At 43.8% G+C, this 26182-nt stretch overlaps 1 protein-coding gene and 1 pseudogene across 3 annotated transcripts in view; one reads left to right on the top strand and one right to left on the bottom strand.

Annotated features, from left to right (window-relative positions):
- The window catches only part of Kcnk13 (potassium two pore domain channel subfamily K member 13), a 104280-nt gene that overhangs the window by 27599 nt on the left and 50499 nt on the right, over positions 1-26182 (bottom strand). The gene's annotated exons all lie outside the window — the stretch shown is intronic.
- LOC142834794 (large ribosomal subunit protein eL8 pseudogene) lies at positions 13212-14012 on the top strand (annotated as a pseudogene).

The raw sequence follows: 26182 nt of genomic DNA on the forward strand, positions 1-26182 counted from the left end.
CTTCCAGACACACTGCATGGGATTCATTAGCGTCGGGCCGTCCAGGGGTGCCTCAGGCTCTCCTGGGGAGCCCTGGGGCCTTTCCAAGGGGGTGACTTTAAAGTGAAGTGGGTTTCAGCTTGTTCTCACCAGGCACAGGTGTGACCCTCTACAGAAGGGGTCTGCCACAGAGGGAAGAGGCCACAACTCACAGCTGTGTTAGAGGACCTGAGGAACTACTTTGTGGTGTGTGTGAATGTGTTCAAGCTCATGATTCCTTACCAGGCCTTCCTGGACCCTAGTGCCATGTGCTATAGTTGCCTGCTTATCTTCATAAATGCCCCAAAGCCAGGGCTTGAGCCCACCCTCCTATTTTATGGGGTAACATCACTGGTCACCCCGAGAACACTTTCTGTGTCCTTGAAATCTCAAATCTTAAAGCGCTCCCACCTGCATGGCCACCCACAGACGAAGGTTGGACTATGGCAGAGCCCAAGAAATCTTCTGCTTTTCCCTTTGGCCCCTGCAGGCTGCTTCCTCCCAGGGCCCACAGGAAACGACTTTCATACTATGAAAATGATCATCACAGAATAGGAATCAGAACTTGTGCCGATACCGCGTCAAGTCTTCCAATGGCACCACCCCACTACGTAAAACAGGCAGCTCCAGCCCCTTGTCACGTCTTCCAGGCTTCCATGCTCTGGCTCTTCCTATCTTCAGTCCTCAGCAGGAAACGGCCCCTGAGCGTAGGGTGTGGAGCAAGGCAGACTGGGTTTCAGCTCTTACCTGTCAGCCTGGGACCTTTGCCCGAGGCACACACTATATACAACTGTCTGTGGCGTCTCTGCGTCGTCATTTCTGAGTTTCCCACATTAACCTCAGAGGACGGATTTTCAGCTTCCTTCCCATGAACATCTGTGCTATGACATTTTCACGTGCACACTGGTCACCCGTGGTAAATAAGGAAGGGGGATTTGAAAGTCAAACACATTTTGCTGACACATCACTAGGCAGCGTAAGTGGGCAAAAATGAAATAAAAATATCCCACAGAATACAAAAGGTTACAATCAATCCCCCTGGAAATATGAAATTGTCACATGGGCTTATATATGCAAAGGAAGCCTGGGGGAATGGACAGAATTTCTTAACAGCAGTTGCTTATAGGAAGTAGGATTTACATCAGGGCCTAACCCTTGATATGCGCCTAAATTGTTTAGCTACTTAAAGGAAGATTTAAAAATTACACTTATTTACTCATCTGGTGTGTGTGTGTGTGTGTGTGTGTGTGTGTGTGCGTGTGTGTGTGTGTGTGTGTGTGTGTAAGGAGCATTCCACTGAGGACTGTGTGGACTTTAGAAGACAATTTACAGGAGCTCGTTTTCTCCTTTCACCATGGGAGAGATATAGAACTCGAGAACCCAAGTCATCAGGCTTGGCAGCAAGTGATTTTACTCCCTGAGCCATCTCGCTGGGTCCTGTTTAGTTATTTTTACAGTGAGTGCCTCCTGTCACTTTTGTAAACACATAATAACAGTAATAATAATAATAGTAATAATAAGCTATCTCCATCCTGGAAAAGGCAGCATGGAATAAAAAAATGCATAAAATATCAAATCAATTGTTCCAAATGGCAAGTTCTCGACTCTGCCGTTGATGCCCTGCTGCGGTGCAGGGAAGTCACCCCCAGCGGCTCAGGAAGAGATGCTGTCTGTCAACTATTAATAATCAGCACTGAATGTCGCCCACTCTGTCACTGCCGCTGCTCGGAGGCAGAACCAACCGACTGTTTGCCCTGGGAGCGGAGCCGCTTGCCAGGCTAACGGTGAAACCTACCTCTAATTATTCTAAGCCACAGGCTTTTGAAATGCACGGCCCTGTGTGTAAGCGGCTCATTACCACTGCGCCAAACCACAGAGCAGGAAAATGAATCCTGACGCTTGCGATTGTGGTAAACACACGGCTGGGAGTCAATTATACTGTTCACATTTTTACAACTCATTTATTTCCTCCATCTTTCTGAACAACTTCCAAACTAGTGGGTTTTGTTCATCGGTTCCCAGTGTGTCATTTAAAAAAAAGAACAGGAATACTGGCAGACAGAAGGTTGTTAAAGGGAAGACAGAAAAGCTGCAATGCTCAGAGCGGACCTTGTTATCAGATGGTTAAGGAGTCAGGGCCCCAACGGTAGAAGGAAGAGAATCAGGGGCCTCCCAGGCAGGGGAGGAGTGCATGCGGCAGGGGGTGTTTGGCATGGTTCTTTCTCTCCATCTGAGTCCAAATACACGAAAGAGAAATATGAATCAGAAGACCCCCTAGCCACGTGGGATCTGCAGGGCACTCTCCCTAGACACTGTCCCCACTGCCTGTGGCACGGTAGGTGACCCTCTCTTTCCTCTTCCATTGTTCAACTTTGCCAGAGATTACACACAAAGGTGCTAGCAGAACGGGACCTCCTGAAACTGAGAAGCTTCTCTAAAGCAAAGGACACTGTCATTAAGACAAAACTGCAGCCTACTGAACGGGAGAAGATCTTCGCCAACCCCACATCAGACAAAGGTCTGATCTCCAAAATGTATAAAGAACTCAAGAAACTAGACATTAAAATCCTAAATAACCCAATTTAAAAAAAAATGGTGTACTGAACTAAACAGAGAATTCTCAACAGAAGAATTTCAAATGGCCAAAAGACACTTAAGGACATGTTCAACTTCTTTAGCGATCAGGAAAAACAACTCGGAGATACCATCTTACACCTGTCAGTATGGCTAAAATCAAAAACACCAATGACAGCCTATGCTGGAGAGGATGTGGAGTAAGGGGAACACTCATCCATTGCTGATGGGAATGCAAACTTGTGCAACCACTTTGGAAATCAGTGTGGCGGTTTCTCAGAAAATTGGGATCCAGCAATACCAGCAATATACCCAAGAGATGCCCAATCATACTACAAAAGCATTTGTTCAGCTATGTTCATAGCAGCATTATTTGTAATAGCCAGAACCTAGAAACTACCTAGGTGCCCCTCAATAGAAGAATGGATAAAGAAGGTGTGGCACATATACACTTTAGAGTTCTACTCAGTGGTAAAAAGCAATGATATCTTGAGCTTTGCATGCAAATGGATGGAAATAGAAAACACTATCCTTCGAAAAACCAAAAAAAAAAAAAAAAAAAAAAAGAAAAGAAAAGAAAAAAGAAAACACTATCCTGAGTGAGGTAACCCAGACCCAAAAAGATGAGTATGGTATGTACTCTCTCATTAGTGGATTCCAGCCATAAACAAAGGACATTGAGCCTATAGTTCATGATCCTTGAGAAGCTAAATAATAAGGTGAACCCAAAGAAAAAATATATAGCTCCTCCTGAAAACTGGAAACAGAGAAGATTGCCAGGCAAAAGTGGGGAGCATGGGGGTGGGGTGGGGAGGGAGGAAGAGGAGAGGGAAACAAACAAAACAAAACAAAGGTGCTGGCAGAAGTCACTTATTGAGAACGAATTAGTGACGGTCTGTCAAGGTTCAAAATGCAAAACCAGTGGAGGGCTTGAGCCACAGTCAGTCAGCTGCTCACTGTGGCACCATGAGGACCAGAGCTCAGTCCCCAGAACCCATGGTATCATTTACTTGTAACCTCAGCTCCAAGGCAGCCCCAGACTGTGGATCCCGGGGTCTCACTGACCAGCCAGCCAGACCCACTTGTTGACTGCCTGAGGACTGACATCTAAGGTTGTCCTGTGGCCTCCACACATGCATGCACACATACACACAAGGCTGGGTCTGAGAGTCCCCTGGAAGGTGGGGCCGGCTAAAGGGAACCCCTTCCCTACCTCACCTTTTGCCATCTTTGCGTACTACCGTGTCTGTCCTGCTGGGACACAGAGCCAGAGGTAATCTGCTGGGCAAGGCTTGAATCAGAGCTGGAGAGCCCACCGAAGAAGGAGCTGTTGATCACATGGGCTGGGTTTATTGGAACAGTCACCCCCAGCACCGATTATTTTATTTTCAGTAAGACCTCAGACAGTTCAGGCTTTGCCACAATCCAACCTCCTGCTAAACTTAAATCACAGCAGACACACCCGCCTATCCCTGTTGATACACCCCCAGGGGTGTGGACAGAGAAAATATGGTACGTGGTTCAGCGGAGTTTCATTCAGTGAAAAGCAAAATGTTTTCATCTGTAGAGAACCGGCTAGAACCGGAGATCGTCATGGGAACTAAGACAGACTCAGAAGGACAACATCACATTTCTTCTTTCATCTGCAGGACCCGGAGTATTAAAAAGCCGCGAAAGCAGGAGGGGAAGTATTGAGGAAGAGGAGGAGGACTATCATGGAGGAGAGGAAGGCAGCGAGACCAGGTAATGAGAGGGGCAGATATGCCACAGTTCATTTTGTGCCTGTAGGAGAGCATCACAAGAACCCCGTGATATTTTTAGTTAATGTGCCAACAAGAAGAATGTAGGGAGAATATGGACAGAGATGTAACAAGTCACCTGTATCTTCCTTTACGTGGGCTTTTGTTCTGCCTTCTCAGAGGTTCCCATCCTGAGTGCTCCCTCCTTACCTGCCCTCAGGGTCTCTCTGGAGATACCCTCCAGGCTGCCTGTCCCCAGACACCCTCCTCCCAGTAGCCACCTTTGCTCAGTGGCCCAGTCCCCATGCAAAGTAACCGACAGGGCAGTGGGTCTGTAAAATACACCAGGGATCACCTGCTGGTTGACTTCCTTCTGCAGCAAAGGAGGCTGAAGCAAACTCGGAGTACACGTGCAAAGTGGACAGACTTCCTGCAGGCTCCTTCCTTCCCTGTCCTCAGCTGCCCATCCTCATCCTGGTCACTTTGTGTGGCCCGTAGGCTAACCTCACCCTTGGATGACAGATACCATTTGTGGGTACCGTCTGAAGATCTAGTCACTGCACAGTTGCCTGGTGTTGACACTTTATGCTAGGAATGTGTGCCTTGGTCATGGCATAATGAGGATAAAGCTGGCCTGGGACATGCTCTGGGGACTCTTAGCACCTGTGGATGGGCTCCTTCATGGAGTGGTGAAAATTGGTGCACATTCTTGGACGTTTTGTTTGTATTACAGTTATCATGAAGACAGGGAGGTGGTGGGTGAACCAACGCTCCCAATGAATTGTTTTAGCCTCTCTCTCTCTCTCTCTCTCTCTCTCTCTCTCTCTCTCTCTCTCTCCCTCTCTCTCTCTCTCTCTCTCACACACACACGTGCAGAGATTCACATTGGGTATCTTCCTTAATCACCTTTGACTTTATTTATTTATTTATTTATTTATTTATTTATTTATTTATGGATTTTCGAGACAGGGTTTCTCTGTGGCTTTGGAGCCTGTCCTGGAACTAGCTTTGTAGACCAGCTTTGACTTTATTTTTGAGCTAGGTTCTCTCATTGAACCTGGAACACATAGACTCTGCCAGATTGGCTGGCCAGAGAGCTGCCTGTCTTTGTCTCCCTGTCACTTGGGGTTACAGGTACCACCTGCCACACTGTCTTTTTATAAAAATATTGGGGACCCAGATTTAGGCCTTTGCAGCAAGTGTTTTATTGACTGAGCCATCGCATCTTGACAGCCCCCGTGAATATTCCTTTATGCTGTGTGAAGAAGGCAAAGCCCTTGTATTCAATCAGGCATCTGAAGTTACACACTTCAGAGTCAAAACCTTCCTCGGCTTAGGGAAGCCGGTCAGCATGACCCAATGTTAAACAGTGTTAAATGGTTTGCTCCCACTTTCTCCACACAGAAGCACTTCCCTCCATAGCCACACCAGGCCACACATCTATGGATCCGTGGAAATCACCAGCCGTATGGGAGGGAGGTAGAATGTTCTCAAGTTCTGACACAGGGACACAGCCATCAGAGACAAGCAGAGAACAGTGGATGACCCAAGTCTTTGTGTTGGGAAAATCTGAAAAGTCGTTTATGGAACCCCTTTCCTCAGCTGTGGGACTGGGGGAGGCAGTGGTGAGCCTCAGCGATGTTTTCCCTTTGACTCCCAGGGAGATGAATGCTGACCTCAGCTAAGGGAGTCTGCCATTGTCCAAGGAGATGCTGGCAGGCAGCTCGCTTCCCCCCCTTTTTTTTTTGCCAAGGGGTTATCAGTGCAGGGAGGTTTATTTTTTATTCATAAAACCCACTTTATCCTTATCTTTGTTTCATTTTTGAATGAGTCCCAGTTGTAGGATTTAGCACAGAGTTGCATGTTTTTCATAGAAGACCCCAGTCAGCAGCATGGAGGTGCCCCCCAAACGAGTCACTGTATCGATCCCTCTGCCGTTTAACCACACGCCACATCAGGTTTCTACAGATGACTTCATGAGGAAGTTTGGGGTCAAGGGTGTATCTTGGCTGTAGAATGATAAGCGTAAAGTCTTGGATTTGATCCCCAGACCATGAAACAAAAATAAATGCAAGTTGAGGTGCTTCAGCAAGACTCACAGCGGTAAAGGCCCCCATGGCATGACAGCCATGTTCATCTTCCACTCCCCTGCGCCAGTTCAGGAGGGTAGCTCTATCTTGTGTTCTTCCCAGAAGTTTCTGCTTTTATGGTTCTTTCTGCAGCAGTGGGGATGGAACTAGGGCTTTGTGCATGACAGACCAGAGCTCTATTGGTGAGCCACCCCTCAGCCCTTTCTGTTTGGTTTTAATTTGGTCTTCTATAGAGCTATGGATTGAACTCAGGCCTTTACATGTGCTAGGTAAGTGCTCTAGCATTATAAATATTCTTTGTCCCCTGTTTTGTTTCTGTTTGTTTGTTTTTGAGACGCGATTTGGCCATGCAGTTTGGGCTGGCTTTGAACTCACAACCCCCTGCTTCCATCTCTAGACTACTGGCATAACAGACATCTATAACTTCTCCTTTGGTTTTGGTAGCACTTATTTACAACATTTAATACGCATTGTTCACATTAGCACGCGTGCTGTAGAAAATGCAGAACGAAGAGGCATGAGCAGGCCAAGTGATGCCAGCTGGGTCTGCAGACAGACCCAACGCATCTCCCTGGTTCACTCTCCCCATTCGTTAGGTGGGAGACAGAGGATAACAGGTTAGCATGGGTGTTAGCTGAGAGTGTGAGAAAAGGCCTCAGCTTGGGGGTAAAACTAAGTAGGGCCAGCTGCTCTCAGTTTTGCTACGTTAGCATATTTCCTTTCAGGCTGTACAAGTGTCCCAAACATCATGTCATCTGCTCTGGCTCTTTCTTAAGGAGATGTTTAATCTTTCTTAAAATTCCTGTTGATGTCCAATTTCAGCTGGGTTCTGACAAATCTTCCCCAGGTTATGTCCCATAGTGGGATGAAAAAAATGGGTTGACCGAAGCTTAGGGAGAGTTAAAAATCATTATCTCTACGATAAGAAAATGATGTTTGTGTCTACCGCCTGGACAGGAAATTGCAGGTGTTTTCCCACAAGCAATAATGAGCTCTCTTGAAACACACCCGTTCTTCCCCAGTCTCCCATTTTATCAAAGGCAGAAGCTTTACCAGACAGTGAGCTGAGGTGAGGAGGGCAGTCTGCAACCACAGGAAAGAGAGCACGGAGCTATGACCTCATAGAAATTAGACTGGCACCTTGGCTTCATTAGTGGGCACTGCTCGTCAGCCAAGACCATCAACCCAGCTCCGCACACCACTATCCCACATGAGTCAGTTCCCTTGGAGGCCATGTGTGTGTGTGTGTGTGTGTGTGTGTGTGTGTGTGTGTATGTGTGTGCACGCTCGCATGCGCGCTCACTCTTGCAAGTATAGATCAGTTCTCCACCGAGCGTAACAGCTATCTTCATTGCTGGAGCAGTTGTGGCCACTTGCAAGAGCCCCCAAGATCAGGTTTATGGACTGATGACATTTCTTTATAGAAAGAGGAGGTGGGGAAGGCCACTGAACCCTCACCTGAGATTCTGACCGCTCCCTCCCACATCTCCCAGGCATCTATGTTTCTGGTAATGGCATGTGTCCTTGCTGGAGGAAAATGACAGTGTACACAGACCGTGGGAGATAGCAACACACAGGGTTACACTGAGCGGCACTGTGCACTGAAGAAAGCCTGGCAGTGGGCTTTTTAAGCCCAGCGAAGCCCAGAACAGGGAATATGAAGGTTGTGAGAAAATCAGGGAAACCTGCAGAGGAGGCAGCTTTGAGCTGATTCTCAGAAAGAGCTAAGTTTGTCTCAGGGAAAAGGGAAACAGTTACCCAGTAGTGTGAAGTCCAACCTCAATGTACCTAGTTCATATCCCATCTCAATTGCTTGCTAGTTCTTTAATTTGCGGCAAGTTCCTTGACAGATCTATGCTATTTTGCTTTTGAGAAAATCTTTTTTTTTTTGAAAAAATTTTTTTAGTGGGGTTTAATTCATGTGCCATTAGTGGTCACATTCGGGGTACACAAATTGGTGGCCTCCAGGCTTTCAGGGTTGTGCAAACCATTGCCATAAGCTCCACTGGAGGACACTTTTGTCACCCCTCAAAGTAAGCTCATCCCAAGAGAGAGAAGTGGGAAAACCAGGCAGAGTGGCACACACTTGTTTGTGGAGGAGGGCTTCGAGTTCAAGGCTGCTCTGGGCTATGTAGTTAAAACAGAAAACAGAGAGGAAGAGGGCAGGGCAATGGGGAGATAAATATGATCAAAGTAAATGGTGGTGATGAGAGTAGAGATTGGGAAGGACAAGTCGATGGGGAGGTTGAACCAGGACCGGGATACAGGAAAAGTCACGTGGAAACCTACCGTGTTGTAAGCTGATTTGATAGGAGTTTGAGTAGACATAGCATGTTGATTGAGCGAGTGACTGACTTTGATTCCAGAAGTCATGGATTATTTAACAAAAATCCCAATATCAAGAATGGGCTCTCTCCCTAGGAACTGTTTGCCAAGGAGGCATCTTAGGCCCTAACCAACACAGCCCATGGCGCCCACTCCTAGCTGCCTTAATACATGTAGAACTATATATTAAGCCCCCGCTGCTGAAGACACACCTTGTGTATTGGTTGCTAGACACAGAGAAGCTGAGCAAGAGCTGGGCTGAGAGTTTCCTCCCTGCTGGCTAGCTTCCACGGTGCCCGCAGCTGCTAAGCAGGCTGAGGGGGAGAAAACAATGGCCTCGGCCTTCTTATCCAGCTGTGGAACCAGTGTGTCACATGACTGGGCTGCCAGGCGAGAACAAGACTTTCTGATAGGATTTGAGGCCCCTTCCACAGGAAAGGACTCCTGCCTGCTGCTATAAACCTGGTCAAACCCTTATCTGGGAAGGTAATCGGCCCTAGAGGGTAACCTAAACCTGCTGGTTTGCTAAATGGACATGTCGCATTTGTCAAACTTTCTTCTAGATCTTTATGTTTGTGCCTATGGGTTAGTGCAGTCTTGGCTGGAGAAGCAAAGTTTGGCAGAGCATGGGAGAGGGTTAAAGAGGAGGGGAGAGCAGGAAGGGGAGCAGAGAAAAAGGTATAGCTCAATAAAATCAATAAAAAAAGATAATCCACAAAAAACATAACACACACACATACATGTGTACACACGCACGCGCGCACACACACACGGAGGCAGCAACAATGAGATGAATGTGAGCAAAGTTCCTCCTATGCTGTATGAAAAGTCATATAACAAACCCCCTACTTTATGCAATTTATATATGCTCAAACATAAAGACACTTCATTCCCCGAGGAGTCACCCACTGAGGGCCTGAGCATGTGCCCAGCACTTCACATACTATGATGGAGGAAGGTCATTGGTTAAAAAATAAAGAAACTGCCTTGGCCCATTTTATTGGTTAGAACATAGGTGGGTGGAGTAAATAGAACAGAATGCTGGGAGGAAGAGGAAGTGAGCTCAGAGACGCCATGCTCCCCTCTCCCGGACAGATGTGATAGAGCAAGCCGCTAGGTCAGACATGCTGAATATTTCCTGGTAAGCGCACCTAGTGGTGCTATGCAGATTATTAGAAATGGGTTAGGCAAAATATGAGAATTAGCCCGTAAGAGGCTAGAGCTAGTGGGCCAAGCAGTGTTTAAAAGAATACAGTTTCTGTGTAATTATTTCGGGGCATAAGCTAGCAGGCGGCCGGGGTGCTGAGGATGCAGCCCCGCCGCTCATATCACAACAGAATGGCACCCAGACGTGTGGACAACTGAATCCACTGAAAGCCTGAGAAAGCTTGGGAAAGAGTAAAGCATGTTTTCTTGGTAGCAGCAATCTCTCGGGTCTGCTCTGCCTGCTAGAGGCAAGTAAGTGCTCTCATCTAAGAGAGGCTTCCTGATTCAGCTTTAGCTGCAAAACCCTGCAGCTCTTAAGAGGTCCTGCCATGAAACATTTAAATGGTGTTGATGAAAAGCCGACTGAATGCTTGTTTGTTTTCAGCAGTAGCAGGAAAAAAACCTGTGTTGTTTTAAAATGCTGGCTTTCTGGGCCGTCCTGCCAGGGCAAACTCTGAGTGTTTGAGGCAGGAGGGCCAGCTACAGAGAGAGGACTTGAGTGTTGTCTGTTGCAGCTTGTTTGATGGCAAGGACCTTGAAACACTGTAGACTTGTGGCACTGAGGTACTCTGGCCAGTACCTCAGCCACAAGGTAGGAATGGTAGAAAGCTAAGGAATGGGCTACATCTAGCTGGCAAAGCCACGGCTTTAATCCTACTGATATTGCTTTCTAAATTAAGGACTCATGTGGTCAAAAAAGAGACATATACAGTAAAAGAAAGATTCAAAATCAAAGAAAATGTTTAAATGATTTACAGTGTGTTAAAAATATGTGCAGGCTAAAAGTTGAAGTTCTTAAAGTAAAAAACTAAAAAAAAAGGAAGAAAGAAAGTAGTTGGGTGTGGTAGTACACACCTTTAATCCCAACACTTGGGAGCCAGAGGGAGATTGACCTCTGTGACTTCAAGGTGTGGTAGCACATGCCTTTAATCCCAGTGCCTGGGAGGCAGAGACAGACAGAGAGTTCAAGGACAGCTTGGTCTACAGAGTTATTCCAGGTCAAAGATATACAAAAAACCTGTCTCAAAAAGTAAAAATAAACAAAATAGAGTTAAAATAAAGCCGCACAAAGATGGAAAATACACAGAAAATCTTGATACTGTATGCTATTATGCTCTCTTTGAATTGTTTTAATGGTGAGGAAGGAGCAACATCTGCTAAAAGATATTTGCTTATAAATGCTGCTGAACTAATCCAACATAGAGATTTTGAAAATACCTTGACTTTAGAATTTGGATCTAAGGATATGATACTTTGGAAAGGAGTTTCTTTTTTTTTGTTTTCACAGAGGATGAGACCCTGTGGATTTCTTCTATTCCAATATGGTATGATGGACCACGCCCTCCTGAAAGGTTGCTGTGAACACCTTCAAAAAATTGCTTCGCTCAACTGCCAACTGAGATGAACCTAGCACACAGGTTATACCATGAAAGACCTGATTAACGGTACAGAGGAACTTTGGGTGACTGTCAAGGCAGTGAGATGTCTCTGTCATTTCTAGAGTTTGAAAGTTGCTTATTTCTTGCTTGTATCTTTCTGGAGTCTTTGATGGAGTTGAAGAATAGTTAGTTATAGTTATAGTTTTCCTTAGTTATGATAAACATAAAATAGATGTAAATATTGTAATTTTTACTTGTTAACTGTTTTGTTATATGTAATTTTGCTATGTTAAAGTTAAAGCCTTCCTTTTTATTTGTTTGAACAGAAAAAGGGGAAATGATGGAGGAAGGTCATTGGTTAAAAAAATAAAGAAACTGCTTGGCCTTGATAGGTAGAAAATTAGGTAGGCGGAGTAAACAGAACAGAATGCTGGGAGGAAGAGGAAGTGAGCTCAGACTCGATAGCTCTCCTCTCTGGGGCAGATGCGAGGCCATGCTCTCCTCTCCGGGGCAGACACAATGAAGCAAGCCGCCAGGTCAGACATGCTGAATCTTTCCCGGTAAGTGCACCTTGGGATGCTACACACATTATTAGAAATGGGCTAGTCCAGGTGAGAGAGTTAGCAGAGAAGAGGCTAGATAGAAATGGGCCAAGCAGTGTTTATATGAATACAGTTTGTGTGTTGTTATTTTGGGTAAAGCTAGCCAGTGGCAGGGAGCAGGGCGGCAGGAATGCAACCCACAGCTCCCACAACAATACTATGTAAACCTCAATGGCCTCAGGGGTAAGCCAGAATCATGCAAAACGACAGAGGAAGAAACAGAGGCCCAGGAAAGACCAAGCCATTTGTAGCAGTTCTTATCCAGGGGTTTTGCTACTGGGATCGGGATTCAGACTCAAGTCCACCTGAGATCCTTTCTGAGCACCCCACTTCACCTCTTCAAGTGTGGAGTAACCGTGCAGTCACCTGCACGGAAATCTGTCTCCTGCTGAAAAGTCTTCGCATCATTCTGGCAGGAGACAACTCACGCCACGAGCCGCTTACCTGTCACCACAGACCAAATGTCAATCATACCTTCCCCAAGTCTTTGTCATTTCAAACTGAGGGGCTTTTAAAGTGAACAGTGGTATCACACTCTACAGAATCATGGCATCAAGACTGGGCATGTGATAGGTGCCAGATACGAATTGACAAAAATGGCTGTGGGTGGCTTTGGCTGTCAGGATCTATTTCATTCTATGACTGCTCGGAATGAGCCTCACGACGAAGCCATCTGCTTTCCCTGATGCTGGCAAGGGACATTCCGCAGAAGTTCTATGACTTGCTCTGTTTATTTTCCCTGGGAAACCTGTCAGATCCAAGCCTTTCGTGTGTTAAGGAAACATGCCTAAAATATGTAACACACTGACATCCATTAAGACAAGACAACCCCGTGTCTGTGTAGGAACCTGTTTCCCGCTGTCTGAGTCATAGTGAGTCTAGAACAGGCAGATGAGCAACACCAGGGCTTGGTCAATGTGTGTGGTTCTGACATGAGAAAACAAAATGTTATAGTTACATAGGAGACAACTGGGTGTCATCATTATTATTAGTGTCTCTGTGTGTGTTTAAGCCAGAGGCCAGTATCTCATGTCTTCCTGTCTTCCTAGGTCTCCACCTTAATTTTTGGGGCAGAGCCCCTCCCTGAACCTGGAGTTTATGATGTGATAGGCTTTCTGACCACTGAGCTTCAGGGACCTGCCTGTCTGTCCATCCCCAGTGCTGGGATTGCAAACATGTGCCACCATGCCTGACATTTAGGATAACGTTGGGGTCTGAACTCAGGTCCTTGTGTTCACACAAGAAGTGCTTTTCTGCTCTCTCCTCCAGCCCGACAAGATGCCCAAAGGAAAGAAGGCCAAGGGGAGGAAGGTGGCCCCGGACCCCGCCATCGTGAAGAAGCAAGAGGCTAAGAAGGTGGTGAATCCTTTGTTTGAGAAGAGGCCCAAGAACTTCGGCATTGGGCAGGACATCCAGCCCAAGAGAGATCTCACGCGCTTCGTCAAATGGCCCCGCTACATTAGGCTGCAGCGGCAGAGGGCCATCCTCTATAAGCGGCTCAAAGTTCCTCCAGCCATTAACCAGTTCACCCAGGCCCTGGACCGGCAAACAGCTACCCAGTTGCTTAAACTTGCCTACAAGTACAGGCCAGAGACCAAGCAGGAGAAGAAGCAAAGGCTGCTGGCCCGTGCTGAGAAGAAAGCTGCCGGCAAAGGGGATGTCCCGACTAAGAGACCACCTGTCCTTCGAGCGGGCGTCAATACAGTCACCACTTTGGTAGAGAACAAGAAGGCTCAGCTGGTGGTGATTGCCCACGACGTAGACCCCATTGAGCTGGTGGTCTTCCTGCCTGCCCTGTGTTGGAAGATGGGGGTCCCCTACTGCATTATCAAGGGTACGGCCAGGCTGGGGCGGCTGGTCCATAGGAAGACCTGCACCACTGTTGCCTTCACACAGGTTAACTCAGAAGACAAGGGTGCTCTGGCCAAGCTGGTGGAAGCTATTAGGCCTAATTACAATGACAGATATGATGAGATCTGCTGCCACTGGGGAGGCAACATCCTGGGTCCTAAATCTGTGGCTCAAATTGCCAAGCTGGAAAAGGCAAAGGCCAAAGAACTCGCCACTAAACTAGGTTAAAAGTACTGCTGAGTTTTCTGTACGTAAATATAATTACAAACCTTCCAAAAAAAAAGGTGCTTTTCTGAGCCATCTCCTCAGCCCTGGACATTATCTTATTATATGAAGCATGTACATCCCTACATCCCAGTTAGTCCACTCCTAGGTATTGATTCTGGGACTGTGGCTCTCAAAAGGCCCTGCTCCAGTAAAACTGCATCACCTGGAACTGTACTAGAAACTCAAATCTTTAGCCTCATCCTATGCCTACAGAATTGGGTATAGAACACTGGGCTCCCTCCTGAGAATTCTGATAGGCACTCACACTTAAGAGCCATCACACCAGAGCACACTTAAATGTGTGCACCAAGGAGACACTCTCGTCTAAGAATGTTCACTGTAGTGTGAACATCAGGAAAAAACCCAATGTTCTGAATTAAGGACAACCCGGCGAACTGTAAAATGTCCAATGACAATACATGACATAGGCGCAGGAATAAATGAACACAGCATGGCTTGAACACAGTGTAAATGGATCGTAGAAGCACAGCATTAAGGCTGTGCAAGAAACCGGCCACTGACTAAGTTCAAATGCTTTCTGTGAATGTCAAAGCCCCAAATGAAACAATGCATTACTTACGGTTAGACACATATGTAACTGAAGTATCAGTTTTGGAAAACTGGGGTGTAATAACCTCATGGGCTTCTCTCCTGCAGGGAGCGTGGGGACAGACAGGGAAGAAGCACAGGAGGGATCTGATGGTGATGACAGCATCCGCATCTTTGAACTGGTAGTGAGTCTATGGGTATACATCTTATGAGAAGTATTCACAGTGCACTTGTGAGATCTGGACCAAATAGTAAGTTTTAAAAGAGGAAAACGAGAATGTTTAGGAAAAATGCGCTGCAAGAAAGAGAATGTTCTATATGTTTCTAAAGAGAACAGCTAGCCTAGACAAGTGTGTGGCCTCCAAGAACAGGCAGAATGCTGAAGAAAACAGAATCAAGCGAAGGATTCCCTTGTCTTGCCTTCTTGTGGGCCCCCATCTCCAGAGCAGTACATTTCCAGAGCTGCCTGCTCAGATCCTGTAACATGAGGGCCTGCTTGTTGGGGTTTCTGTCCTGCCTAGTTCCCACAGCCGGCAAGCCTCAAAGAAAATTACACAGAAGTCTCCCTAAGTTATAAACTGATTGGCCCATTAGCTCAGGCTTCATATTAGCTCTTATAACTTATAATTAGCTCATTATTCTAGTATATGTTAGCCACATGGCTCAGTACCTTTTTCAGTGGGGCAGGTCACATCCTGCTTCTTCTGTCTGGACAGGACTGGGGAGCAATGGGCTTTCTCCTTTTTAGCATTCTCCTGTTCTCATTGCGCCACCTTTACTTTCTGTCTGGTTGTCCCACCTATACTTCCTGCCTGGCCAATCAGCATTTATTTAAAATATGATTGACAGAATACAGAATTTCCCCACACCAAGATTCCACTGCTTGTCTGAATTATTCATTCACCCAACACTAAAGAGCCCGCAATGTGTCATACTGTGAGCCCACACACAGCGAGCCCATGGTGACAGGAAGCAAGATGAGAGACAGTGAAGAGCAACTGACCTAAGAAAGAAGATGCCTCAGACACAACCAGAACAAAATACACAGGTGATTCAATGTTTAACTTTTTTTTTCTTTTTGGTAAACCACCATCTGACTTCTCTATGGGATGAGAAGTAAATTGTTTGAAAAACTGCGAATTCTTGCACAGAGTGGAAGAATCAATTTCCTTTGAAGACAGGGGACTTACCCACCTGAGGAAGAACTTCAATATTTGTGCTGAGCCTATCGTTAAAGATTAGGTGCTGACTAAATGGACTGACACCTGTTTTAATATTTCTTAAAGATGTATTTGTTTATTATGTACACAGTGTTCTGCCTGCCTGCAGGCCATAAGAGGGCACCAGATCAAACAGTCCCACCCACCTGTCTGCAGGTTGATGTCCAAACCTCCAGTGCCTCAGAATGTGACTGTATTTGATATAGAGTGTTAGTAAGGTCATTAAGTTGAATAAGAAAGTGTCCATGTAAAAGCCAAAAAAAAAAAAAAGGCAGTCTCAGAAGGACAGCCCTGGTGATAACTTGGTCCAGCTTACTTCTAGTCTCCAGGCTCTAGGCTGTCAACGTTGTCCAATCTGGGGAACTTTGCATCCAGATGTTGTTCACTGGGTGTGTCTGTGCTTCCTTTAGAAGAACAAACTCCTAGGCGATGACTTGCATCTCGTTCCTTGACAGGGCAATGCTACATGTTAAGACATACAGCCAAAGCAACACAAACCGAGGCCACACCCTAGCAACACTGCACAGTCTTCCCTTAGTCTTGAAGCTTCATTGTGTGACTCTGGAAGAAGCTTCATGAGACCACTGGGAGAATGTGAGTTGAGAAGCCTGTGACTGAGAAATCTACCCAAACCTTTCCAGCATCTGCCTTCCTGGCCAGGATGAGAAGGTTTCTCAAGAATGTACTGAAGGGCAAGCAATGTGGGATTCCCTTCTGTATGCTGTGAATATGTTTTATTACCATTGGCCAATAAAGAAGCTGCTTCAGGCTGGAGAGATGGCTCAGCCATTAAAGACTAGGCTCACCAACCAAAAATATAAGAAGCTTCTTCGGCCTATGGCAGGGCAGAATAGAGTTAGGTGGGGAAAACTAAGCTGAATGCTGGGAAAAAGAAGGCAGAGTCAGACTGAAGAAGATGCTGGAATCTTACAGGTAGGCCACAGCCTCATGGTGATACATAGATTAATAGAAATTGGTTAATTTAAGATGTAAGAGTTAGTTAATCAGAACCCTGAGCTAATGGGCCAAACAGTGATGTAATTAATGTAGTTTCTGTGTGATTATTTGGGTCTGGGTGACTGGGAACAAAAGAGCAGTGTATGTTTACAGGCGAGCAGTCACACAGAGCAATGCCATGTATTTTTCCCTCCATCAGCTCTGCTGTGACTGTGTGTGTGTTCACATTTGTTCTTATGTAGGTGCAAGCATGTGTGCATATCCGTATACACATGTGTGCATATCCATATACACATACATGCACACAGAGGCCAGAGAACAACCTTGGCTGTTGTTCCTCAGAGGACATACACTTTGTGTTCTTTTTTGAGGTAGGGTTTCTTACTGTAGGTTTAGAATTCACCAAGAAGGCTAAGTTTTCTGGTAAGCAAGCCCCATGGATCCTCCTGTTTTCTTTCCTGGTGCTGGGATAATAAATGTGTTATAACTACCCCCAGGCTTTTGACTTTTTTTAAACATGGGTTTGGGGGATCAAACTCCAGTACTTCTGAACAATCTTTCCAGGTTTCCACTATGATATATATATATTACATATATGTGTATATATATATGTGTGTGTGTGTGTGTGTGTGTGTGTGTAATATATATATGTTATATATATATATATATATATATATATATATATATATATATATATATTTGCCCGTATGTATGCCTGAGTACATGCATGTATGCATGTACACTGTACGTGCACAGGAACCTGTGGAGGTCAGAAGAGACATCAGACCCCTGACACTGGAGTTAGATAGTTGTTAGATACCACATAGGTACCAGGAACTGAACCCATGTTCTCTGTGTAACTTTGGAGCCTGTTCTGAAACTCGCTCTGTAGACCGGGCTGGCTTCGAACTCACAGCCATCTGCCTGCCTCTGCCTGCTGAGTGCTGGGATTAAAGGTGTGTGCCACCATCGCCAAGCTAAAATAAGTGTTCTTAATTGTTTAACCATTGCTCCAGAATTTCCTGCCACACCCATGATTTTTACAAGTTACTGGTTTGTGGCTTTTTCATGTTTATTGTGGCCTTAGGCAGTTGGTGGATATCTTGTTCCAAACAGAGCCCAATGTTTCCCACACAATATTTTAAAGGATCAATTCTTCTGCAAAGCGATGTCAAATTATGGGGGAAACGTTTTAAAACATTTATACTGCTAAGAAGTGAATGAACAGCCATGTAGCAGGACACCCCACTCTCTATGAACTCCACATTGGGACAAAACCCCAGGCCCCTCCCCCAACTCCCTCGACTTTTCTATCTAGGCAGCAGGAGAGTTTCCTGTGGGTAGGCTCCCCCCAAACCCAACTCCATCCACCTGCCCCTCCAAGCTACTAGCCCCACCCTGCTCCCAAAATTGCCTATCCTCCTGCAAACTTGGTGGAACTCTGAAACACAGCTTGCTCCAATACTGAGGGGACTTAAGAGACAGCCACTGCAAGGATTGGACCAAGATGCGGAGACACTGCCTGCCTCATTTGAAAGAATAGAAGGGTAGGTGCCAATGCAAGAATTCATCCAACAATCTAAAAAGCAACATAGTAACACCAGAACTTGGTGGTCACACAAAAGGAAGACTTGATAATACTAACTCAGAAGAAGCAGAAGAAAACAACTTTAAACATAACTTTGTGAAAATGATAGAGACCTTTAAAGAGGAAATGAACAACTCCCTTAAAGAAATGGAGAAGACAAACAAAAAATTGGAAGAAATTAATAAATCCCTCAAAGAAATCCAAGAAAACAAACAGAAAATAATCAAACAGGTGAAGCAAACAGTTCAAAACATGAAGACTGAAATAGACGCAATAAAGAAAACACAAGCCAAGGGAATTTTGGATATGGAAAAACTGGGTAAATAAACAGGAACTATGGAGACAAGTATAACAAACAGAATACAAGAGATAGAAGAAAGAATATCAGGTCCTGAAGATACTATAGAGGAAAAAGACTCATTTGTCAAAGAAAACATTAAATCCAACAAATTCTTAACACAAAACATTCAGGAAAGCTTGGACATCATGAAAACACCAAATCTAAGAATAATAGGGGTAGAAGAGTGATGTGGGAGTGTCATATATCAATCTGTTGATTTCATTGGCTAAGCAATAAAGAAACTGATAGGCCCATTGGATAGGCCCACCCTTAGGTGGGTGGAGTAAACAGAACAGAACGCTGGGAGGAAGAGGAAGTGAGCTCAGACTCCACAGCTCTGCTCTCCGGAGCAGACGCCTCAGAGAGACGCCATGCTACCTGCTCCAGGGAAGACGCACGCTATGAAGCTCCAACCCAGGATGGACTTAGGCTAGAATCTTCCCGGTAAGCGCACCTAGGGGCGCTACACAGATGATTAGAAATGGGCCAGAGCAGTGTTTAAAAGAATACAGTGTCCGTGTAATTATTTTGGGGCATAAGCTAGCCGGGCAGGGCAGGCAGCTGGGGTGTTTGGGGACGCAGCCCCGCCGCCCTCCTTATTACTACAAATGGCGCCCAACGTGGGGCCCGAACCCACGACCCTGAGATTAAGAGTCTCATGCTGCAGATTCACAATAGGACAGATTCAGACCACTAAATGAGTCACACTGTTGGATGAATGTACGTAGGCTTGGGAGAGAAAAAAAAAAGAATATAGAGAATAAAGTTAATGGTTTAAAAAGAAAAAAGTAAAAGTATTGTCTTTAAAGAGACAAGAGTACAGATAATTATAGATATAAATAAAAATAAGCCGCATAAAGATGGAAAATTCACAGAGAGTCTGGATTATGTACATTGTGTTTTCTTTAAAATTTTTGACTGTGAAGGAGCTAAGTACAGAGAGACATTTCATTACATGGGTTGCCAAGCTAAACCAGAATGGATATAAGGGTATTACGATTTCAGAATTTGGGTCTAAGGATATGATGCTTTGGAGAGAGTCTTCTTTTGTTTTCACAGAGGACCAGACCCTTTGGACTTCTTCTATCCTGATTTGGTATGATGGACCACGTCCTCCTGAAGGGTTGCTGTGAACATCTTCAGAAAATTGCTTTGCTCAACTGCCAACTGAGATAAACCTGGCACACAGGTTACACCCTAAATAATCTGATTAACGACGCCCCCATTCAGCAGGAAGCAGTTTGGAGAGAAAAACTGCGCCCATGTTCCCAAATATGGTTTATAAACGTTCTTTTACATTTAAAGGGGGATATGATATAGGTATGAATAATTTGCATTAATATAGATTTTGCTTTATTTATAGAGATTTACGGTCAATTTTGTTATATGTATAAATGTTTCTGATGTAACTTTTACTTGATAACTGTTTTGTTATATGTAATTTTGCTATGTTAAGGTTAAAGCCTTCCTTTTTTTGTTTAAACAGAAAAAGGGGAAGTGATGTGGGAGTGTCATATATCAATCTGTTGATTTCATTGGCTAAGCAATAAAGAAACTGTTAGGCCCATTGGATAGGCCCACCCTTAGGTGGGTGGAGTAAACAGAACAGAACGCTGGGAGGAAGAGGAAGTGAGCTCAGACTCCACAGCTCTGCTCTCCGGAGCAGACGCCTCAGAGAGACGCCATGCTACCTGCTCCAGGGAAGACGCACGCTATGAAGCTCCAACCCAGGATGGACTTAGGCTAGAATCTTCCCGGTAAGCGCACCTAGGGGCGCTACACAGATGATTAGAAATGGGCCAGAGCAGTGTTTAAAAGAATACAGTGTCCGTGTAATTATTTTGGGGCATAAGCTAGCCGGGCAGGGCAGGCAGCTGGGGTGTTTGGGGACGCAGCCCCGCCGCCCTCCTTATTACTACAGAAGAGGAAGAATAACTCCGGCTCAAAGGCACAGAAAATGTATTCAACAAAAACATAGAATAAAACTTTTCCAAACTAAAGAAGGATATTCCTATGAAGGAACAAGAAACTACTAGAACACAAAATAGACTGGATAAAAAAAACCCCTCATCATATAATAATCAAAACACAACACATACAGAATAAAGAAAGAATATTAAGAGCTGCAGAGGAAAAAATGTCAAGTAACATATAAAAGACCTATCAGAATTACACCTGACTTCTCATTGGAATCCATGAAAGCCAGAAGGTCCTGAACAGATGTGCTGCAGACACTAAGAAACCAGATGCGAGCCCAGACTACTATACCCAGCAAAACTTTCAATCACCATCGGTGGAGAAAACAAGATATTACATGACAAAAACAGATTTAAACAATATGTATCCACAAACCCAGCCCTAAAGAAAGTACTAGAAGGAAAACCCCAACCTCAGGAAGCTAACTGCTTCTACAAAAAACACAGGCAACAAATACTCCACCACCAGCATAATCCAAAAAAAGGGAAACACACAAACACTACTACCAAAAAATAACTGGAATTAACAACCACTGGTCATTAATATCTCTTAATATCAATGGACTCAATTCACCTATAAAAAGATACAGGCTAAGAGAATGGATATGTAAACAGAATCCAGCCTTCTGCTGTATAAAAGAAACACACCTCAACGTCAAAGACAGATACTACCTCAGAGTAAAGAGTTGGGAAAAGGTTTTCCAATCAAACAGCCTAAGAAACAAGAGGGTGTAGTTATCCTAATATCTAACAAAATAGATTTCAAACTAAAATCAATCAGAAGAGATGGAGGACACTTTATATTCATAGCAGGAACAATACATCAAGATGTGGTCTCAATTATGAACATCTATGCCCCTAATACAAAAGCACCCACATATGTAAAAGAAGAAACCTTACTAAAACTTAAATTGCACATCAAATCCCACACACTAATAGTTGGAGACTTCAACATTCCATTCTCGCAAATGGACAGGTCAACCAGACAGAAACATAACAGAGAAATAAGAGAACTAACAGATGTCATGAATCAAATGGACTTAACAGACATCTATCGAACATTCCACCCAAACACAAAAGAATATAGCTTCTTCTCAGCACCTCATGGAACCTTCTCTAAAATTGATCACATACTCGGTAACAAAGCAAACCTCCACAGATACAAAGGAACTGGAGTAACCCCCTGTGTCCTATCGAACCACCATGGATTAAAGTTAGAATTTAACAACAATACTACTCTCGGAAAGCCTACAAACTCATGGAAATTGAACAGTGAACTATTGAACCACCCCTGGTCAAGGAAGAAATAAAGCAAGAAATTAAAGACTTCCTAGAAATCAATAAAAATGAATGCGCAATGTATCCAAACCTATAGGACACTATGAAAGCAGTAGAAAGTTCATAGCACTAAGTGCCCACATAAAGAAAATGGAAAAAGCTCACATTAGTGACTTAAAAGCACACCTGAAGGCTCTAGAAAAAAAAGAAGCAGACTCACCCAGGAGGCATAGAAGACAAGAAATAATCAAACTGAGGGCTGAAATCAGCAAAATCGAAACAAAGAAAACAATCCGAAGAATCAATGAAACAAAGAGCTGGTTCTTTAAGAAAATCAACAAGATAGACAAACCCTTATCCAAACTAATCAAAAGGCAGAGAGAGAACATCCAAATTAACAAAATCAGAAATGAAAATGGGGACTTAACAACAGACACTGAGGAAATTCAGAGAATCATTAGGTCATACTACAAAAATCTGTACTCCACAAAATTGGAAAATGTTAAAAAAATGGACAATTTTCTAGATAGATACCATATACCAAAATTAAATCAAGACCAGGTGAACAATTTAAATAGACCTATAACCTGCAAGGAAATAGAAGGTGTCATCAAAAACCTCCTAACAACAACAACAAAAAAAAAAAGCCTAGGGTCGGATGATTTTAATGCATAATTTTACTAGAATTTCCAAGAAGAACTAATACCTATGCTCCTCCTCAAAGTGTTCTACATAATAGAAACAGAAGAATCATTGCCAAATTCTTTTTATGAGGCTATAGTTACCCTGATACCAAAACCACACAGACTCAATCAAGAAAGAGAATTACAGACCAGTCTCACTCATGAACATGGATGCAAAAATACTCAATAAAATACTGGCAAACCAAATCTGAGAAACATAAAAAAAAATCATAAAACCATGATCAAGTCGGCTTCATCCCAGAGATGCAGGGCTGGTTCAATATATGAAAATCTATCAATGTAATCCATCATATAAATAAACTGAAAGAAAAAACCATAAAATCATTTTATTAGATGCTGAAAAAGCATTTGACAAAATCCAACACCCCTTCATGATAATGGTCTTGGAGAGATCAGTGCTACAAGGAACATATATAAATATAATAAAAGCAATATATAGCAAACTGACAGCCAACACCAAATTAAATGGAGAGAAACTCAAAGTGATTCCACTAAAATCAGGAACAAGACAAGGCTGTTCACTATCTCCATATCTCTTCAACATAGCTCTTGAGGTTTTTACTATAGCAATAAGACAACAAAAGGAGATCAAGGGGATTCAAATTGGAAAGGAAGAAGTCAAAATTTCATTATTTGCAGATGATATGATAATATATATGTGACCCCCAAAACTCTACCAGAGAACTCATACAGCTGAAAAATACCTTCAGTGATGAGGCAGGATACAAGATCAACTAAAAAAGTCAATAGCCCTCCTATATACAATTAATAAAGAAGCTGAGAGGGAAATCAGAGAAGCATCACCTTTCACAATAGTCACAAATAACATACAATATCTTGGGGTCACACTAACCAAAGCAGTGAAAGACCTATTTGACAAGAACTTTAAGTCTTCGAAGAAAGAAATTGAAGAAGATACCAGAAAATGGAAAGATCTCCCATGCTCTTGGGTAGGTGGAATTAACATAGTAAAAATGGCAATCCTACCAAAAGCAATCTATAGATTCAACGCAATCCCCATCAAAATCCCAACATAATTCTTCACAGACCTTGAAAAAAACAATAATCAACTTCATATGGAAAAACAAAAAACCCAGGATAGCCAAAATAATCCTGTACAATAAAGGAACTTCCAGAGGCACCACCATCCCTGCCATCAAGCTCTATTGCAGAGCTACAGTAATGAAAACAGCTTGGTACTGCATAAAAACAGAGAGACTGACCAATGGAATCGAACCGAAGACCCGGATATAAATCCACACATTTATGAACACCTGATTTTTGACAAAGAAGCTAAAATTATACAATGGAAAAAAGAAAATATCTTCAACAAATGGTGCTGGTATAACTGGATGTCAACATGTAGAAGAATTAAAATAGATCCATATCTATCCCCATGCACAAAACTCAGTTCCAAATGGATAAATCTGACCACATTGAACCTGATAGAAGAGAAAGTGGGAAGTAGCCTTCAATGCAGGGGCACAGGAGACCACTTCCTAAGTATAACCCTAGTTGCACAGACACTGAGAGCAACAATAAATAAATGGGACCTCCTGAAACTGAGAAGCTTCTGTAAAGAAAAGGACACAATAAGACAAAAAGGCAGCCTACTGAATGGGAAAAGATATAAAGAACTAAAGAGATTAGACATCAAAATTCTAAATAACCCAATTAAAAATGGGGTACAGAACCAAACAGAGAATTCTCAACAGAAGAATCTCAAATGGTCAAAAGATGCTTAAGGAAATGTTCAACATCCTTAGCCATCAGCGAAATACAAATCAAAACAACTCTGAGATACCATCTTACACCTGTCAGAACGGTTAAGATCAAAAACACCAATGATAGTTTATGCTGGAGAGGATGTGGAGTAAGAGAACACTTATCCATTGCTGGTGGGAATGCAAACTTGTACAACCACTTTGGAAATAAGTATGCCTATTTCTCAGAAAATTGGGAATCAACCTATCTCAGGATCCAGCAATACCACTCTTGGTCATATACCCGAAAGATGCGCAATCATATTACAAAGGCATTTTTCAATTATGTTCATAGCAGCATTATTTGAATAGCCAGAACCTGGAAACAACCTAGATGCCCCTCAACCGAAGAACGGATAAAGAAAATGTGGCTCACTTACACATTAGAGTGCCACTCAGCAGGAAAAAACAAAAAACAAACAAAACAACAACAACAAAAAAACAATGACATCTTACATTTTGCAAGCAAATGGATGGAATTAGAAAACACTATCCTGAATGAGTTAACCCAGACTCAAAAAGATGAATATGGTATGCACTTACTCATAAATGGATACTATCTATAAGCAAAGGATATTGAGCCTACAGTTCATGATCCTAGAGAAACTAAGTAATAAGGTTAACCCTAATAAAAACATATATAGATCCACCTGGAAAGTGAAAATAGACAAGATTGTCTGACAAATTGGGAGCATGGGAGTGGGGGAATAAGGGAGGGTGGAGGGGGAGAAGGAGAGGAGAGAGGGAGGTGATGGTCAAGATGGAGGGGGGACAGAGATGGGAGCAGGTAAGACATATCTTGATTGAGGGAGCCATTATAGGGTTAGCAAGAAACCTGGCTCTAGAGAAATCTCCAGGAGTCCACAAGGATGACCCCAGCTAAGACCCTAAACAATAGAGGAGAGGGGGCCCGATCTTGACTTGACTTGTAGTCAGACTGATGAATATCTTAAATATCTCCATAGAGCCTTCATCCAGCAAGTGATGAAAACAGATGCAGAGACCCACGTCAAAACACTGAACTGAACTCCCAAAGTCAAGTTGAAGAGTGGGAAGAATGAGAATATGAGCGAATAGGTCAAGACCATGATGGGTTCACCCACTGAAACAGTCTACCTGAGTTAATGGGAGCTCACCACCTCCAGCCAGACTGGGAAGGAACAAGCATAGGACCAAACCAGTTCCTCTGAATGTGATTGACAGTTGCATGGCTGGGGCAGACTGAGGGGCCACTGGCAGTGGCACCAGGATTTATCCCTACTGCATGTACTGGCTTTTTGGGCTATTCTCTTTGGAGGGATGCCTTGCCTAGCCTAGATGTAGTGGATGGGGGTGGGGTGGGAGGGTATGTGGAGGGAGTGGGAATTTGGGTTGGTGTGTATGATGGGAAAGGATGGTTTGTTTTCTTTTTTAACTAATAAATAAATAAAATAAAAACAAAAAGACCCCCCAAAAAACATTTATACCTATGCTGGGCACAATGATTCACACCTTTGATTCCAGCACTCAAGAAGGTAGGATGACTGGTGTTCGAGGCTAGCCTGGGCACTAAGCCATCCATGATTTCATAGTGAGGGCCTGTCTCATGTATATTGGTAAGTCCACCCTCATAAATTAATTCTTCCATCAGCTCAGCTGTGGTGTGTGTGTGTGTGTGTGTTCACACGTGTGCTGGTACATGTTTGCACACCCTAATATTCAGAGATTTCACTTCTGCTACTCGGTTCTGAAGAGAAAATGCTTAATCCTGAAATAG

Source organism: Microtus pennsylvanicus, chromosome 14, assembly GCF_037038515.1.
Source record: "Microtus pennsylvanicus isolate mMicPen1 chromosome 14, mMicPen1.hap1, whole genome shotgun sequence".
Lineage (NCBI taxonomy): Eukaryota > Metazoa > Chordata > Mammalia > Rodentia > Cricetidae > Microtus > Microtus pennsylvanicus.